The sequence below is a fragment of the Lathyrus oleraceus genome, chromosome 7 (genome assembly GCF_024323335.1).
Source record: "Lathyrus oleraceus cultivar Zhongwan6 chromosome 7, CAAS_Psat_ZW6_1.0, whole genome shotgun sequence".
In the NCBI taxonomy this organism is placed as follows: Eukaryota; Viridiplantae; Streptophyta; class Magnoliopsida; order Fabales; family Fabaceae; genus Lathyrus; species Lathyrus oleraceus.
The window spans coordinates 501,324,382-501,343,375 of NC_066585.1; positions in this window are offsets into that span (position 1 = coordinate 501,324,382).

An 18,994-nucleotide genomic window follows, 5' to 3' on the forward strand; every position below is an offset into this window, starting at 1 on the left:
AGGTATTAGCACCCCTACGCATCCGTAGTACTCTACGGGATCCACTTTTGTAGTTTTCGTCTAAAGGGTGTGAGTTTATCTTGTGCTGTTTACCAAAAAAAAGGGTTAAATGAAAATGACTCGCGCAGATGTCGCATCCACTGCATACGTATCTCATATGAATATGAGAATCAGAGTCTTCGTAGCTCGGCTGACCTATGGGTTGGGGGGATGTGTGCTCGCTAATACATCGCGTCTTATGCCTACGTATCTCATCTGGCCTGAGAATCAGAGCAAAACGTAGTTCGGCTAACTACGGGGTTATGGATTGGGTTTTGACGAACGACGTCACTACGCAATCTACCGGATGCTCGACCTTTGGAGACTTACTCGCCTGTAGTAGAAGGAGTTAACGTGTTGCTTTGGGTTTTAGGGTTTGGGATGCTCGAGGGCAAAAAGGTAGTCCTTGATGAAGGAACCGCGCTACCTGCAGGGATATGAATACAAAACACAAAACATGTATCTCAAAGTAAAATGCCACCAAGGGGCTCAAACGTTGCCTCCTATCGAGGTCTTCCAGCTAGGAAAGCAGTAAAATGCGGGAAAAATGTAAAAGTACCACGCGGATAAAGATCCGAAGTAACAGCAATTAGAGGAATGGGAAACCCTGAGATCCTTCCAAGCTAATGCCATCAAAGAAAAGTGAGTCAGTACAGGTAATCGGAATGAACCTCCAGGGGTTATCCCACAAATAAAGTGGGAAACCACGCAAGTTATCCCTGCAAAAGTCATGTGAGCCCTCACAAAAACTCAACAAAAGGGTTAGTGAAACACCATAAGCATTTTTTTCATGAATAACAGTATGGTTTCAGAAACCTTAAACCCTGTGGCATACACTCAAAAATTAAACGGTTAAACATTCAAGGCATTGTTTATACATTCATATACATATTAAAACCATGGGCGAGAAACCTAATGAAATTCATCCATCATACCTCATACATTCAGAGTATTCAACTTCAAAGCAAAAGGTAATGGGAATAAAGGCAAACCTGATTGGAGAGCTTGATTGAAATTGAGTTGCATCCGTGAGGTTTACAAAACAATCTTCAGGGTTTATGTGAGGCAGAGGTGATTTTGTGTAGTTGAGTTCCCTTCGGGGTTTGGAGGCTGCTCTGAACTCCGTTAGGTCTTCTCTCACTATCTTTTTCCTCAGGGTTTTGTTCCAAGGAAACCTCAGAGTATTTTGCTTCTCTTCCTTCTTCTCCTCTTCTGTGTGGCTTTTGTTTCAATGAAACTCTAGTATTTATAGGCTAATATTGGTAGCTTAGTGGGCTTTTGAGAAAGGTCCAAGTCCCAAAAAAAATTATTATATTTTATTTATTTAATTATTTATTTAATTAATTAATTAATTAATTAATAAATTAAAATTTTTTATTATTATTATTATTATTATTATTATTTTTATTTATTTTTTTGTAAAAAATTATTTATTTTTTTCGTTTTTTTTTTTTTGGATCTAATTCTGATTGACATGATGAAATGCAATATGAAATGCTAAATGAATGCATGAATGAGGAGGGTAAATTTTGGGGTGTTACAGCTGCCCCTATTCAATCATCAGCTAACCCGAGTAGGATGAAAGCGAACAGCTTATCAGACAAACGGGGTGAGCTGTGATTGAATACCAAGGATAGACCGAAAATTTGCGCTCCGAGAACATCACAAAAACGCGGAAATACACCGCGCTGTTTATTTTTCTTCCGATCCTCTGGCTGGATCTGAATCAGTCTTCTGGCTTAATCTGGAGTGTCGATCCTCTGGCTGAACCTATACTCAATTTAGTCCTCTGGTTGGATATTAATTTTGATCCTCGGGCTGGATACGAATTTGATCTTCTGGCTAGATCTTCTTCGATCTTCTGGCTAGATCTCCTCCGTTTCGATTCTCTGGCTGAATCTATTTCCTTTGATTCTCTGGCTGAATCTACTTCGATCTTCTGGCTAGATCTGAATTGTTTCGATTCTCTGGCTGAATCTATTTCCGGTTTTCGGGCTAGACCTGACTTCGATCTTCTGGCTAGATCTTCTTCGATCTTCTGGCTAGATCTCATTTGTTTCGATTCTCTGGCTGAATCTACTTCGATCTTCTGGCTAGATCTGGATTGTTTTGATGATAAATTCCCGTCATTATGATCCCGCATCTGAGGCATGCGCTGGTTGACCTTCTTTTGAAATCTAAACCCAACCTTCATATTAGATATGCAGCTTTGAGAATATTCCACTTTTGGGCTTCGTACATATACTTCGGGCTAGAACATGATGTAACGACTCCTCAATTAGACTTAGGCTTGCTGGGGAAATAAAGCTTGTAGGCGACTTCACTGGGGAATCTTCAAATTGAGCCTCAGGCTGACTCTTGGGACACGATTCTCAGGCTGAACCTTCGAAATGACCTTCAGGCTGGATCACTGGAACACGATTCTCAGGCTGAATCTTCGAAATGGACCCTCAGGCTGGATCACTGGAACACGATTCTCAGGCTGAATCTTCAAAATGACCCTCAGGCTGGATCACTGGAAAACGATTCTCAGGCTGAATCTTCAAAACGACCCTCAGGCTGGATCACTCACGCTTGATCCTCTGGCTGGATCTCATGACCTTGGATGTAAAGTAATTCTTCAGTCTGCTTGGAAGAACCTATTTATCAGCTTATGTGTATGCTTGATATGATATGCATGCAAATGCAAATGTTATGCATGGTGTAAAAAGAAATCTGCTTGGGGAAGCAAACTCCCGTAGGGAACAGATCGCTGTATCAATCCTTGAATGCTCTGTGGGGAATGATCCGTCTGCCGGGACCAATGAGCCACCAAAAATAAATTGGCTGCTTGAAAAGTTGACCTTGCGGGGGGAGTATCAACTATGGAAACTTTGTTCGGCGAGGCTCTGTGAGGAGAGTCTGTGGGGAAAACACTTCCTGGGGAAATGTCGTAGGAAACGGCCTTTGCTGGGGATATGAACTTGCTAATCGCCCTCAAGCTGGGGATTAGAACAAATCTGTTAGAAATAATCTGCTGGGGATGAGATGAACACTGGGAACACCACCCTTTCATCTGTTGGTTATGAAACCACTCCGCTGTTGCTAGGAAGATACAGTCTGACACTGTCAACTCTACTGGGGATATATAGTCTGGGTACTGTCAACTCTACTGGGGATAGACAGTCTGGATACTGTCAACTCTACTAGGGATAAACAGTCTGGATACTGTCAACTCTGTTGGGGAACATGCTCTGCTGAGGAGAGACTTTGTCAACCGCTTGGGGATGAGGATTCATGACTTGGCATCCGGTTCCTGTGACCTGCAACCAAAAATACACGTATGCCTCGGGGGAATTACTCGGTTTGAATTCACCGTTCGGGATTAAGCACATTCAAAGCAATTTTAAATGTTTTCCTGTGCAAATCATCTGCAAAAGCCACCATTATGTTCATATGCAATATGTTTTATCAAAAATTCGGACATTTTTGCAAACAAACTGATAAATGAAAAATAAAGAGGCTCTTTAACTGAATTATTCTACTCCTAATGGGGAGAAAATTTGTGCCAGGAATAGGCGAGGGTATCAGGAAGCTGATCCTTGAAAAGAGGTGATCGCTATAAAAAGAGAACTATCCTAATGGCAAATGTGGAAACGGGGTCCCACTGAGTTTCGACTCTGCTATGGCTCGTATGTCCTCAAGACGCTCTGCTCATCTTGCTTTCTGAAGTGGATGATTAGTTGATCTTTAACCTTTGAAGATTGCCGGATTGAATGAAACGGTGATATAACACTGATGAACTCAAATCATAGTCATTCGCTTATTCCCTAACTTTTGCCTGGATCGCCCCCTTTTCGGGTTTTCAATCCACCGGGATACCCATTTTTGCCTGAGCCGCCCTTTTGGGTTTTCGACTCACCGGGTGTACTTTTTTTTTTATATATCCCTAAGTTTTGCCCGAACCTCTTTATTCTCTTTTTTTTGGTTCGTCGGGATGCCCTTTTTTTGCCTGGACTATTCTTTTTATCGTCCAGCGGGTCTATTTTAAGCGAAGTATTTTTTAACTGCGTCTGAGTTGATAGGGGACGGGAATCCTTCGCCATCCATGGTTGTTAGCATCAAAGCTCCGCCATAGAAAATCCTTTTAACCACGTACGGACCCTCATAGTTCGGTGTCCATTTGCCCCTGTGATCTGTGTTGGGAGGAAGAATTCTTTTGAGTACCAATTCACCGACTCGATACTCCCGAGGGCGCACTTTCTGACCAAATGCTTTCTTCATTCGTCTCTGACCGAGATACGTCAATTCTGGGTACGTAGTTCCAGCATAGCACCATTTCCCGTTGGTTTGATTGATGACCAAAGCTGAATCCCCGTATACATCCAGGGTTTTAATCTGTATATTGACGGCTTCCTCAAGTCTTAGGATACAAGCTTCGTATTTGGCTTCATTGTTGGTGCAGGGAAAAGTTATTCTGGCACCAAATGGCATATGAACCCCCTTCCGGTGTGATCAATACTACACCAACTCCGCGACCATTGACGTGGACCGCCCCATCAAACATCATAACCCATTTGGATTCAGGGTCAGGCCCCTCCTTCGGGAGTGGTTCCTCTCAATCTTTCGATTTGAGAAACATGATGTCCTTATCAGGAAAGTCAAACCTCATAGGTTGCTAATCATCAATCGGTTGCTCTACAAGATAGTCTGACAAGACACTTCCCTTGATGGCTTTTTGTGAAGTGTATTGGATGCCATACTCTGTCAGTATCATTTGTCACCTAGTAACCTTTCCGGTAAGTGCTGGCTTTTCAAAAATATACTTGACTGAATCCATTTTTGATATCAATAAAGTCGTGTGAGTTAACATATACTATCTTAGTCGGCGAGCAGCCCATGCCAAAGCGCAACAAGTTTTCTCGAGCAATAAGTATCTTTGTTCACAGTCGGTAAACTTTTGCTAAGGTAGTATATTGCATGCTCTTTTCGACCTGACTCGTCATGCTGACCGAGCACACAACCCATTGACCTTTCTAACACAGTCAAGTACATGATCAACGGTCTTTCCTCTCGGCCTGTAGACTGGCCCCGATCTTGATCTCTTTCTTGTCGTCTTCGGTACCGATGTTGACGGTCTCAATCACCTCCTGATAAGGTGTAATAGCTCGGTCCTCCTGTTTCAACAATCTGGCTAACCCTTCAGGCAATTCACAAACTTCCTCAGCCCCTTCTTCGGCTTGATAGATAGGATTGTCGAAGTCATACTTGGCCATAGCAGTGTCGTTAGCAGTGAGATCCGAGTGGTCGGCTCTGCATGATGGAGGATCATGCTTTACCTTAGAATGAGAGATTTTTTTTTTTGGAAAGAGAGAAAAAACGAAAAAAGAAACATTGCCATTTTTTGTAAAAAGTAAAAAAAAACTGAAAGAAAGAGAACACAAAATTGTTTGCAAAAGCCGTCCTTTATTGATGATAAAAATAATTGCAAAATGTAACTAAATGGATGGCCCTACAGATGAGTCATTACACCTTGGGCAAAGTGTAAGACTTTATTATGCATGTAATAAAAGGAAAACAATAAAAATCACTCTTTCAGTAGAGTAACCCAGACGGTTTTTTCAGACGACCAATTGTCGAGCTTTTCTCCCGGGACACATGGGCGAATCCAGCTATCTAAGTCACAGTCGCTATCAGCCTTGTCTTCTTTGATGACTGGCTCTACAAATTTGCCCCAGCCTTGGGCATTACCAGCTTTGACCATTTCAACAGCATTAATCCCCTGCCCACCGTGAGCCGGCATCGGGTTCTGGATAACATTAGGCACCGGAGCAAAATTGATAGCCTGGGCGTCTCTCAAATCTTGTATCTTTAACTGGAGAGCCTTGCAATTATCTGTAGTATGGCCAGGTGCGTTGGAGTGAAAAGCACATCTGGCGTTGACATCATAACCTCTAGGCAAATTATTGGGATCGATTGGTGGGGCCAGAGTTCTCAACGTAACCAGATTCATGTCAATCAGCTTGGGAAGTAATACTGAATAAGGCATTGGGATTGGCTCGATGACCCGGTCCGTCTGCCTTGGACGTTGTTGATAGTGTCTCTGCTGACCCGGATTACCTCCTTGTTGTTGATTGTTGTACCTGGGATGTTGTTGCGGATGATATTGCGGTTGAGGAACAGGTGTTGGAATGGTGACTGCGGCCACTTGAACTTGGTAATAATTAGGGCGTCCTCTACCCCTGCCTTTGCTGGCATACACAACGCTTGTCTCGCCTTCTTTTCTTCGCTGACCGTTACTAGCAAACGGTTTCTTGGAAGCACTATTGTCTTGAATTCGGCCCATCTTTAACAGACTCTCGATTCTTTCTCCAGCAATTACTATCTCAGCAAAGCTGATTGACGGGCAAGCAGCCAATCTCTCAATATAATTGCCTTGAAGAGTGTTCATGAACATGTCCGCCATCTCCCTTTCAGACATAGGGGGTTGGACGGACGCAGCAATCTGTCTCCAACGCTGAGCATACTCTCTAAAGGTTTCCTTGGCAGTCTGAGACATACCTTGCAACAAGGTCCGATTTGGAGCCATGTCCAAGTTGTATTGATATTGCTTGACAAAAGCCTCTGCCAAGTCTTTCCAGCTCTTGATGGTAGTACGAGACAAATGAGAATACCATTCACGAGAAGCTCCAGTTAGACTGTCTTCAAAATAGTACATCCACAGCTTTTCATCTTCCGTGTGAGCTCCCAACCTTCCCAAATAAGATTGGAGATGAGTGCGTGGGCAAGAAGCCCCGTTGTATTTCTCAAAAGTAGGGGGTTTGAACTTGTGAGGAATCCTTACTCCCTGAACCAGACCAAGATTTGTGACATCAAAGCCTAAGGAATTTTGAGACTCCAAAGATTTGAGCTTCTCAGCAAGCTCATCCATACGGCGAGTGGTCTCGAGGGCCTCGTCGTGCAAAGAAAATTGATCACACTGATAATCTTCAGTAACGGGGTGCCCGTTGATCCGAATTCCTTGATTCACATTGTATCTTCCACCAATACCATTCCCAACATTCCCCGTGTTGCCAACATTACCCGGGTTTCCATCAACATTTGCGTTACCCGCGTTACCAGTGTTCACAGGGTTATCAGCGTTCCTAGGGTTACCAGGGTTTCCCTCAGCATTTGGTATCTCCACCTCCGGATCGGGTCTCGGTTGCTCAACCAATTCCCTCAGCTTTTCTTGGCCTGCTGCCATACCAGTCATCAATGTCATGAGCTGATCCATCCTTTCACGCATATCAGCCAGCTCTTTCTGTACTTGGTCCATCGCTAGTCGTGGACGGTTTTCCTTTGTCGGGTATTTGTGGACTCGCTTGGGACCAATAACTGCCTGATACAGGGAACAAACATTAGACACTGCGGTGACACCTGCAAAACAGACAAGGGTTAATATGCATGGTATGCGATGCACTGCTTGTTCAGTTTTAAGGCACCCCCGTTTTGAAAGGGAATACCCTGCAAATGAATAAGCATGAGATGTTGGATGCAAATATGCAGATGATGTTATGCAATGCAAAGGCATGTCAATCAGAATTGATGGATCCGCTTGAACATCTGTCAGGTTGCACTGTCTGGAGAGAAATTAAGAGCACACCAAACAAAGGTCATGGGATGGATCATGTTATCCTTAATATCAACCACCCATTTTGGTGGATTATGGTTTACACCTTATCAACACCCGAGTTTCATTGATATTAAGGATACCTGATCGGATTAACCATGAATCAAGGGTTTGTTGCAAGTCACGAGCATGGAGTTTAGGTTAAGAACCACCCAAAAGGAGTGTACTAAGGTTTAAACCTGCCAAACATGTTCTACAAAAGGTTCCCATAGTCATAATCCCATCTTTCGGATATTATCAGAGGAACGACTACTCGTATTCCAACAATATTCTCAAGAGAGACTCTTATGAGTGTAGTATCGCGTAACAATCGTATCAAATCTTACATTTGAACGACTTTCGCACTACGTCCTACGAATAGGCCAAGATGGGTTTGGTAAACTAAGGTCCTTGGCTTCTTAGGTCTATATTGGAACAAGTAATGTCTAACCACAACTTACTTATGTGACATTATTGATCTCAACATGACCTCCACCAAGTGAATGGGCTTTCAAGTCAACTCGCTAAGGAATACTCCACACAAGTTGACAGGACTATGCCATTCTCCTATCTTAAGTGCACTCGAGTTCGGGTATAGAACTCATCTCACAAAGATCACCAAGCAGCCAGCCAACAGAAACAACAATGATATATACACAATGCAATAAGGTAAAGCAGGTAAATAAATAACTGCACAAAAGCATGAACACCCAACAAACAAACAAACTACAAAAGCTAGGAGGGACTCGCTTAGGGCAGATGGACCAGCAAGAGGTCAACTTCTATATGTCGCAACCTGAAAAATACAGTGCGAAAAAAAAACAACCGGTGAAAGAAAAAGACAGAAGAGTCGCCACCGTGCGTTATTCATCCCAAAGGAGGGAAAGGAAACGCTCGAAGTAAACCTGAAAAAGGAAAGGACAAGACGGGGTCTCGCAACCAAATCTTGGGTTCGGGAGTCGGTTATGCGAAGGGAAGGTATTAGCACCCCTACGCATCCGTAGTACTCTACGGGATCCACTTTTGTAGTTTTCGTCTAAAGGGTGTGAGTTTATCTTGTGCTGCTTACCAAAAAAAAAAGGGTTAAATGAAAATGACTCGCGCGGATGTCGCATCCACCGCATACGTATCTCATATGAATATGAGAATCAGAGTCTTCGTAGCTCGGCTGACCTATGGGTTGGGGGGATGTGTGCTCGCTAAGACATCGCGTCTTATGCCTACGTATCTCATCTGGCCTGAGAATCAGAGCAAAACGTAGTTCGGCTAACTACGGGGTTATGGATTGGGTTTTGGACGAACGACGTCACTACGCAATCTACCGGATGCTCGACCTTTGGAGACTTACTCGCCTGTAGTAGAAGGAGTTAACGTGTTGCTTTGGGTTTTAGGGTTTGGGATGCTCGAGGGAAAAAAGGTAGTCCTTGATGAAGGAACCGCGCTACCTGCAGGGATATGAATACAAAACACAAAACATGTATCTCAAAGTAAAATGCCACCAAGGGGCTCAAACGTTGCCTCCTATCGAGGTCTTCCAGCTAGGAAAGCAGTAAAATGCGGGAAAAATGTAAAAGTACCACGCGGATAAAGATCCGAAGTAACAGCAATTAGAGGAATGGGAAACCCTGAGATCCTTCCAAGCTAATGCCATCAAAGAAAAGTGAGTCAGTACAGGTAATCGGAATGAACCTCCAAGGGTTATCCCACAAATAAAGTGGGAAACCACGCAAGTTATCCCTGCAAAAGTCATGTGAGCCCTCACAAAAACTCAACAAAAAGGTTAGTGAAACACCATAAGCATTTTTTTCATGAATAACAGTATGGTTTCAGAAACCTCAAACCCTGTGGCATACACTCAAAAATTAAACGGTTAAACATTCAAGGCATTGTTTATACATTCATATACATATTAAACCCATGGGCGAAAAACCTAATGAAATTCATCCATCATACCTCATACATTCAGAGTATTCAACTTCAAAGCAAAAGGTAATAGGAATAAAGGCAAACCTGATTGGAGAGCTTGATTGAAATTGAGTTGCACCCGTGAGGTTTACAAAACAATCTTCAGGGTTTATGTGAAGCAGAGGTGATTCTGTGTAGTTGAGTTCCCTTCGGGGTTTGGAGGCTGCTCTGAACTCCGTTAGGTCGTCTCTCACTATCTTTTTCCTCAGGGTTTTGTTCCAAGGAAACCTCAGAGTATTTTGCTTCTCTTCCTTCTTCTCCTCTTCTGTGTGGCCTTTGTTTCAATGAAACTCTAGTATTTATAGGCTAATATTGGTAGCTTAGTGGGCTTTTGAGAAAGGTCCAAGTCCAAAAAATTTTATTATATTTTATTTATTTAATTATTTATTTAATTAATTAATTAATTAAATTTTTTTATTATTATTATTATTTTTTTTTTTTGTAAAAAAAATTTTTTTTTTTCGTTTTTTTTTTTTTTTTTTTTTTTTTTTTTTGGATCTAATTCTGATTGACATGATGAAATGCAATATGAAATGCTAAATGAATGCATGAATGAGGAGGGCAAATTTTGGGATGTTACAACAACTATTTGAGGTCGGGCAATAGAACTTTGGTGTTAATGCATGTTAGAGACATAGTATAATAGACTATGCTCATGAAACATACCACACACAAATAAGAATATGCAAAAGGCGTGGCCTAATATCATCCATACTCATGTTAATTTTTCAATCAACTAGCCTTAGGATTTTTGAGATATCATAGGCCAAATGGAATGAATGAATGAAGAAGGGGAATAAGATGAAGAGGGAAGGGAATGGATGAAAACACAAATTGATCAAAGGAGGACTTTTACCAAATTAATATCATTCATTCATTTTGGGAGATGGAATGTACATTCCATCAATCCCCTAAATCCAATTATATTAATTTGCCATAGTCAAATCAACCTTGACCAAGGCCCAACAACAATAGTCAAACACCAACAAGTCATCACAATTGGTAAACAAAATTATTTGGCAATTAATCAAATTAAAAATACTAAAATAACGCATTTAAATTAAATATGGTTTGTCCAATTCCTAAAACCTCATCAAAACCCCAAAGAAATGGCCATGAGATTTATCATAGGTCAAACAAGGTGAAAGGACATTGGAGAAACAATTTCATAATTTTGGGACATTTAAAAGTATTTTTAAAAAATTAAAAAAAATACAAAATCAATTAAATCATGAAAAATATTAATAATGATCCAAAAAATAATTTTAATTCAGAATATGAAAGAGGAAATTATTTGAAATTTTCTGGTGAAACTCTCATATTTTTTGGATCAATATTAAAATTAATATGAACTAATGAAAATCAAAGGAATTAAAATAAAAAGTAGAAAATCAAAAAAACATGGACCACTTGATCTGCCTCATTAATTGAGGTGGCAGATCAAGTGGTTGAGCGCGCGTGGTTCACCATGCACTTGAGTCAATTGTCGACACACATGGTAATCAACATGTACCCTCGTGATTAAAACATTTCACCTGGATCCTATGGTTTTGAGAGATGCCAACACATCGCCGGAGCTGTAGCTCCGGTCTTCTTCTCCGGTGGACCTCACCGGACTGGTCCACCTTCAACCATCACCAGAAATAAAAAGAAGGACATGATTTCAAAGTAAAAATGGCACTGAGCACGAATCTGACCTCAATTTATCATAACTCCAAGTATATTGAGAGATACATGGAGTTGAAAATAGAGGTACATGAACTGAGTTGCTTCGATTTGGCCTCAAAGCAACTCAATCTTCTTGCCTTCATTGGTAGGACTTAAGACAACCAAGGAATCAAGAGAATTGAGCAAGATTTAGAGAGAATCGAAGAGATTAAAATTTCTGGAAAAAAGCTTCAATGTAGGTCTGGATTCAGCTGTTCTTGCCTTGGCTCGTGCTTGATCTTACTCCAAATGCTTGCAGAAGAAGAATTGAATGCTCAAAATGTCTTGGATACCTGGAGTTTTGAATCTCAAAATAGTGAGAATTCAACCTCAATTTCAAGTGAAATTCTCAGGATTATCCTTTGGAATGTGAGGGTTAGAGGTAGGGGATCAAAGTTGGCGCGCATGTCTGTGAAATTCTGAGCATATGGAGCTCTATTTATAGCCAATTCAGTTGATATTTGCACACTTGAAATGAACTTCCAAAATTAGAAATGTGTGATGCATGAGTGAAGGCTGAAGTCATGTTGCAATGCTGAAGTCATGTTGCAATGCTAGGCAATTGTGCATGGATGTTTGAAGTTCAATCTTGCCAAATGGTGATACCATTATCAAGCCATGCACAACTTATTAATTTCTTGTCCAAAATGGATGAATTTGGGATTTTTGGAAAGGTTAGATCAAGAGGAACAACTTTCATCTTCAACACTTTTCCATTTGGAGCTTGGAACTTGAAGAATTTTGAGGTGGAAGTTTGGAAATTTTAACATATTGAATTTTTTTCTAAGTGTCAAGTCATATGTCTCAATATTTCACCTTACATAACTTTTTATGTGAGCTTAAAATGAGAAAAGTGTATTCACCAAAATTGTAGCTCTCTCAAAGACCTTCGAAAGGGTTGCCAATTTCATGTAATTTGGATTTGAAATGATAGAGTTATGCATTTTTGAAGTTTGGAAAAATCAGTTGATCAATGGTATAGGTAAAAAATGACCTATAATGTAACCTCATATCACATGCTCATAAAAGTTGAGTTAGCTCTGACTACAAACATCAAAGTTGAAGTAGACATCTTGAATTTGATTGTGCAACTTAGAAATCGTTCATCTCATGAAAATTGAGCAAGTTATGGCCTTGAGAAGTTGACTTTCAAATTAGGGTTTAGACAAAATGACCTATAATGTTTTAACATAGAAAATGTTTTTCCAAACAAAACTAGCTCTAGGTCTCAACATGAAAGTTGTTTGGAATGTCATTTAGAGTAAGTTTTCTCTTGGAATCATTTTCATATGGGGAAAACTGTAGGAGATAGGGTCTAGGGAGATCCAGTTTAGATGAGATGAATTCATCTAGCCAACCATCATCAACGAACTTGCTAACCTTCAATTCTCTTGACTTTATAGGCTCATGGTAGACCATATATGCATAAGATGATGAATTTTGAAGTGTACCTTGAGAAATTTGATCAATTGATGAGATAGCTTGTTGGAGAAGTTACTCAAGATACCTAGTCAAACTAGGGTTTCCAAGGCAAATCACCCTCAAACTCTTGAAGAATGTGAAGGTTGAGAAAAACAAGAAAGGTGAGTTTGAATTGTTTTGGAAATAAAACCTTTTTCAGAAATCAAAACACACAAAATTTTATACTGGTTCGCTTGAAGTTCCAAGCTACTCCAGTCCACCCGGCCAAGGTGATTTCGCCTTCAAAAAGGACTTAATCCACTAATCTTAAAAGATTACACAACGAAACGTCTAAGAGAATAATCTCTTAGCCATCTCAAGTATTCAGATTGTGCAGAGTCACTTGAGGAAATAGTTTAAGCAAAAGTAAATTATAATGTAAAGTGCTTCTAACAACAAGCAAGTATTCCAGAAAAAATGAGAGCAATAGCTTTTCACGTAAAAGCAGCAACTCGTGAAAAAAGAGAGAATGAATGAGATTTTTGTGTGTCTCACGTGTGTTCTCTAGAGAAGTAATTTGTCATTTATATAGTCGTTGTGAAGGACCATTGGAGTGATGACAGAATCTTGGTCATTGAAGAATAATTAATGTCATTACTTCTATTGTTTCTTTATAAAACCATTTTGTCTACCTCATTAATCCTTTCTTTAAATACTTTCTTTCCATAATGAGATTCTTTTCGGTTACGCTTTCTGGATTGGTGAGTCTGCATCAGAGTCTTGATATACCAGAGTTTGTCTTCAGAGGATGACTATGTCTGACTTCATTAGAGCTTCTCGGTGCTCTTAGACTTCTTAAGTATCAGAGTCTGAATCCAGTAGTCTTTTGTCGGAGCTTCTGACTTCTTAGCTGTTGCGCTGGTATCTGCGTTGATCAGAATCAGAACCTTCTGGACGTATCCTTTCTGAGTGGCATATGATCATCGAATACTTTATATCTGATGTAATTTTGTATCTGATGTATGGTCAGAATCCTGGGTAAATGTTCAGAGTCCTGCACACTAAGAAAGAATCTCGTTAGAGTACCATTTTTGTTTCATCCTTTGTTATCATCAAAATCTTAAAGATATTTTGTAAAACCAACTTTGTTCTTACAATCTCCCCCTTTTTGATGATGACAAAACAATTCAGATTAAAGATGAAACATTTAAAGAAACTCTTAGATCAGAAACTTCAGAGGGCTCCCCCTGAGTTAGATCTTTGGATAGCTCAGAAGTTCTTACCGGACCTTCCATGGTCTGGTGCTTTTAGATACTTTCTTGCATTTCTTAAGTCATTGATTTTTAAAAATGTGTGTAGTGCTTGACAGGAATTAGTTATGTTTTCATTAGAGCTGTTTTAATTCTCCCCCTTTTTGTCAGAATCAAAAACACATAGCAGCAAAAAGGATTTATATAGATATAGAAGCATTTACAGGTACGCGCATAAGTCAGAAAGCAGAAAAGCAAGAAAGCAAGAAAATACATTAAAACATAGAAAGCAACAAGCAAAGTAGCCTGGGTACCTAAGGATTTGGAGGTGGAGGCATCCTCTGGAGCAGCTGGGACAACATATTCTGAACGTTAACATTGACAGAGTCCTATTGGTCCAGTCTGGCTCGAACTACCTGTTGTTCTTTCTGCAGTTCTTCAAGAGTCTTCAGGACCAGAGGGACGAATCCGGAGTTAGAGGACTCCCCCTGAGTCAGTGCAACATCTCTGGCTTTGGCAGAAACTTCTTCATCAATGTGGGATGCTTCTTCAGCATTAGATTTAGCTTTTGCCTCATCCTCAGCAGCAGCAGCATCAGCAATAGCCTTTGCTTCAGCTTCTCGGATTATCTGAAGTTCTTCTTGACGCGCTTTCTCTTCAGCTTCCTTCCTTGCTTGTTCCTCAGCTTCTCTGGCTAGACGCTCTTGGAGTCAGATCTCAACGTCTCTAAAGAAGTCGTTGCAGACTTATTTAGAGAGGCCTTTCAACTTGAAGGCTTCAGAGGTCATCCAACTAATCACTTTGTTCCAATGAGTCCTTATAGCAGAGGGATCATCACTGATACCAGAGTTGATGGTCAGAGACTTTAACTTTTCAACTGAAGACTCTGCAAAAACCTTAATTGCTTTTTCAAGGGTCAGAAGGGTAGTTTCTAGTTCATTGGCAGCGGCTTGGGAGGGTGAGGTGGGGGCACTTAGGTTAAGTGTGGGAGTTGTTGGGTCAATGGAAGTGATGGGTTGTGGTATGTCAGAGTGTGTTGGTTCAGATGGGTGTGATTCAGAGTGAATTGGTAATGAAGGTTGTGGTTCATAGTGGGTTGGTTCTGATGGTTGAGGTTCAGATGTGGATGTGTTTGGATGTTCCGGAGGTGGGGAAGTGACTTCAGGTTCAGGGTTAGGATGTGATGGATTTTGAGACGCCATATCACGGTCTTGGAGTTGAGCCAGAGTGGGGGATTTAGGGTCAGATGGTTCAGTGTCAGATGAGAGTTCGTAGTAGGGTGGCGATTGAGGAGATGATGATGATGATGATGATGGTGAGGTGGTCTCATTTAGCATTTCTGCTTCTGAAATAGGTAAAGTTGTGGTGGCAAGGTTGTATTTTTGAGATGGTGGGTTAGAGGATCTGGTGGTTGAGGGAGGAGTTTCAGCAGTGGTGTATAAGGGGGTTGTGTGGGGTTGTTGATCCAGTCTGGCTCGAACTACCTTTTGTTCTTTCTGCAGTTCTTCAAGAGTCTTCAGGACCAGAGGGACGAATCCGGAGTTGGAGGACTCCCCCTGAGTCAATGCATCATCTCTGGCTTTGGCAGCAACTTCTTCAGCAATGCGGGCTGCTTCTTTAGTGTTGGCTTTAGCTTTTGCCTCAGCCTCAGCAGCAACAGCATCACCAATAGCCTTTGCTTCAGCTTCTCGGATTCTCTGAAGTTCTTCTTGACGCGCTTTCTCTTCAGGTTCCTTCCTTGCTTGTTCCTCAGCTTCTCTGGCTAGACGCTCTTGGAGTCTTATCTCAGCGTCTCTAATGAAGTCGTTGCGGACTTGTTCAGAGAGGCCTTTTAGCTTGAAGGCTTCAGAGGTCATCCAACTAATCACTATGGTCCAGTGAGTCCTTACAGTAGCGGAATCATCACTGATACCAGAGTTGATGATCAGGACTTTACCTTTTCAACTGAAGACACTGAAAAAACCTTAATTGCTTCTTTAAGGGTCAGAAGGGTTGTTTCTGGTTCATTGGCAGAGGCTTGGGAGGGTGAGGTGAGGGCACTTAGGTTAAGTGTGGGAGTTGTTGAGTCAGCGAAAGTGATGGGTTGTGGTATGTCAGAGTGTGTTGGTTTAGATGGTTGTGATTCATAGTGAATTGGTTCTGAAGGTTGTGATTCAGAGTGGGTTGGTTCTGATGGTTCAGGTTCATATGTGGTTGTGTTGGGATGTTCCAGAGGTGGGGAAGTGACTTCAGGTTTAGGGTTAGGATGTGATGGCTTTTGAGAGGCCATATCACGGTCTTTGAGCTGAGCCAGAGTAGGGGATTGAGGGTCAGATGGTTCGGTGTCAGATGAGAGTTCGTAGTAGGGTGGCGATTGAGGAGATGGTGATGATGATGGTGAGGTGGTTCCATTTAGCATTTCTGCTTCTGAAACAGGTAAAGTTGTGGTGGCAAGTTTGAATTTTTGAGATGGTGGGTTAGAGGATCTGGTGGTTGAGGGAGGAGTTTCGGCAGTGGTGTATAAGGGGGTTGTGTGGGGAAGAGAAGAAGCAATGGGTTTAATTTTTACAGAGGGAGGGAGAGATACAAACTTACCTGGAGAGCCAACTAGAGGAACTGAGGGTCTAGTTCCAGATGTTTCTCCCAACTTAGCTTTCTTCGCCTTCTTGGACTTCTCAGAGGGCTCTCACATTCTCTTCTGGAAGTTTGGAGGAAACTCAGGTAGCCACTCCACTGAGAATTCAGTGATATCCACCCCTTGCTTGTACAGATCCTCTAGATAGTAGGCTATTACCTCTGGAGGGTCGATCTTGGAGAACAAGTAGAGTTTGTTGAGAATCTCCCTCTGATCTTTAAGTGCTTCTCAGGAGGTATCAAGTGTTGGTTTGGCTCTAACTTGATCAATGATTCCCATGCTCTTTAGATTCCGAGCATTCAGAGGTCTTCCAGTATCAATCATGACATCTTCCATGAGTCTGAGCTGAATCAGATGGTCCACGAGCCCACTCTCGATCAACACATCAGATATCAGTCTCCCTAGAGGGATGTAGTTCCTTGTCTTCATGTTGTTTTTGGTGTCTTTAACGGAATCTATGAGGTACTTGAATAGGAGTGCAGGTAGGCAGAGCTTCAGACCCTTGTGAATGTAGTAGAGGATTCATTTTTGGTCTGTGTTGATGTAGTCAGAGGAGTTTGAAGCCGGATGATGATGGATGGTGCCTAAGATAATCTTCATCTAGACCCAGAGGTTCCGATGGAGTTCCTTGTTCTTGGAATTCTTGCCTTCAGCATTATGTTGGAAGATGGTAGGGTTTATCTCCTGGGATAAGTACTTTACCCTAGGGTTGACGTTGTAGATGCATTTTTCTCCTATCTTCTCCATGTTCAGAAGAGAAGCGATTGATTTCTCAATGATAACTATCTTGGCTGCCAGAACGTAGGAGACAATGTAGTGATCATCTGAGTCAGCGAACCGCCAGAACTCTTTCACCAGATTCGTGTACACCGAGCCATAGAGGCATTGAAGGTAATTTTCCCACACTTGCTTTTTCAGTTCTTCAGTGAGGTCGATGCGATTGCGTTTCATGTTGTCGAAATCCACCAAAGTTTCACAGAGAACTTCCAGCTTATCAAATGGAGTTGCTAGATGAATGTGGGGCTCACGATCAAGAATATGAGGTTCCCTGTAGATGGGAGTTGAGACGACGCCGGTGGTTGCAGTAGTATGATGACTAGAATTGGGTGCTTGCCCTGTTGAGTTCATCTGTTGGGAGAAATTGTACACTGATTGTTGTTGAGAATCCATGAAGAGTGGTTGAAGATGATGATGAATGTTGAAGAACTGGGTAAAAACTGCAGAAAAACCTTTGAAGGAGGTGAAGAACGAGAGAGAGAGGGTTTGTGAGTTCGTAAGTGTAAAAGTGTGCAAGTGTATATTGTGAATTGAATATATACACAACTAGGGGCATGTAAAACGACAGTGAAATGTTAAGTTTAACAGATAGGAAATTAAATGCAGCACGTAAACCAAGTAAGCACATTAGAGAGGAGAATGATTAGAGCTCATAATGACGTCTAATCCCAAAATCAGCACACTGCTCGAGGAGATATCAAGAGTCTGTTTCTTGATTACTGCTAGACAGCTGTCTAGAACTTCCAAGGTCAGACGCAAGATGTACCACATGTTACTTTATCTGATCTTCAGGAATACCAAAGGGTTGGTTCTTGGAGATTTCTAACTCAGATGACTTCTAACTGGTAGTAGCATCAGAGTCAGATACAGAATCCAATTGTTTACTTCAGAGTCTTATTTTGTTATCTCAGAGGCACATTTCATTCTGGACAACTTTTAATGTTTAGATTTTTCAAGATAAAAAAGAATCTATCTTCAGCAAGGGGTTTGGTAAAAATATCAGCCCATTGATGGTCTTTATCAATAAATTTTAATACTATTACCCCTTTCTGAACATAGTCTCTAATGAGATGATGTTTTATTTCTATGTGCTTAGCTCTAGAATGCAAAATAGGATTCTTACTTAAACAGATGGCGGCAATATTGTCACAGAAGATAGGAATGTTACTCTCAAGGATTTGAAGATCTTCTAGTTGATTCTTTATCCAGAGCATCTGAGTAGTGTATAGTGATGCTAAAATATATTCTACTTCTGCGGTGGACAGAGCTATGGTTGTTTTCCTTTTGTTGGCCCAGGATATAAGATTCTTTCCCAAGAACTGACAGTTCACAGATGTACTTTTACGTTCCATTCTATCCCTTGCGTAATCTATATCATAATAACCAGAAAGTCTATACTCTGATGTTTTCTCATACATCAGGCCCATGTTAGGGGTTCCTTTCAGATACCTGGGTATTCTTTTAATAGTTGTTAAATGAGATTCTCTAGGATCTGATTGGAATCTAGAACAGAGACATACACTAAGCAGAATATCAGGACGTAGCAGTCAAATAGAGAAGAGAGCCTATCATACCACAATAGAGCTTCTGACAAACGTTCTAGCTAACTTC